We start from the raw sequence: 1,335 nt of genomic DNA on the forward strand, positions 1-1,335 counted from the left end.
AATTAAAAAATTCTCTTTCCTCTCCTTAAAATGCAGCATTAATCTTTGGCTGGAAACAAAACCATTTAAATTTTTACATGTGGAGAGTAATGGTTCCATTTCATAGTGTTACTTTGTGAAATGGGTTATTGTCCAGATTTCAAATGGCGTGATAGGCAGTATTCCTTTCTTTTCATTTAGAGGCTTTAAAGTGTAGGAGTTGAAAGAGAAGTTTCTGGATTCATACTACTTGACTTTACCCTAGATCTGCCCCTTCTTAGCTGTGTAATCTTGCGACTTCACCTCTCTAAACTTCCTTTCCCTCATCTTGGAAAATGAGGGTGCCATAGTTTCCACCTTATTGGATTGTTGTGACAATATATATAAAAGACTTAATATGGTGCCTGGCACATAGTAAGCCCTCAAAAAAAGTTAACCTTCTTGACATTTCTCATCATGTTTCACTTACCAATCAAGACTGATATATTCCGAGTCACAAAACAATCATGGAAAATGTAAATTCAATTAAGTTTACATTTCTTTCCTTTTTTCCTCATTCCAGTATTCTAACCTATTACCACTCTGCCTTTATCTATGAAACTCATTTATATTTACCAAGTATTTGTTTCGGGGACAAACTGTCCCTTCAAGCTCAATCGAGACATTTATGTTCTTGCTCAGGGGCATGCCAATCTTCTCTGTATCATTCTGATTTTAGTATATATGCTGCCGAAGCGAGCACAAGGCATTTATGTTCTGATGTGTGGTGGTTGTGATAGCTTAGCTTCTTCTAAACTTCAGGATAAGATGGTTTCGTTTTCTCGTTACAGTCCCTGAGATTGAATGATTGCAGTGACTGACAGCAAACCTCTCCCCAAGGAGCTTCTGTTGCTGACAGAACCTGAAGGATGCTACAGTGGATGGCAAGTATCACAGCAAAGCAAGAAGAGAGTGTGGGGAAGAAATTATTAAAAAGAAATATATATTCTTCCCCAAATGGGAGCAATATGGACGTGAAAAAGAAAAGGACATACATTTGAATGGATACATCCAAAACTGGAGAAAGGCTATGTCCAGGTCTAGGAAGAATCAGGAACAAATTCACCAGTCACAGTTTTTGTTTACACTTCTATGTGTAGTGTACGTGGACCCCCGTGCCCCAACTGACAGTTATCATCATGTGGTACGATTGATAGGACCTGTGTCCTTTGTGCTGAAAACTAGGACATGATCTGTGAGGAAAATGTAAGTGATTTCTTGGACAGACCATGATGGCCAGAAGACAGCCGGTATTTACCAAGGAGTTACTCTGCTAGGGGCGATGGTAGGAATTCTTCCGGAAGTATCACGTGTTAA

At 39.0% G+C, this 1,335-nt stretch overlaps 1 non-coding gene across 1 annotated transcript; it reads right to left on the reverse strand.

The window, feature by feature from the left end:
• Positions 1-615: 615 nt before the first annotated feature.
• On the reverse strand, positions 616-721 carry LOC118006449. Its single transcript, XR_004678076.1, has one exon. It is a non-coding gene; the product is annotated as a U6 spliceosomal RNA (small nuclear RNA).
• Positions 722-1,335: the final 614 nt, after the last annotated feature.

The sequence above is a fragment of the Mirounga leonina genome, unplaced genomic scaffold (genome assembly GCF_011800145.1).
Source record: "Mirounga leonina isolate KUSES-001 unplaced genomic scaffold, KU_Mleo_1.0 Mir_96, whole genome shotgun sequence".
NCBI lineage: Eukaryota > Metazoa > Chordata > Mammalia > Carnivora > Phocidae > Mirounga > Mirounga leonina.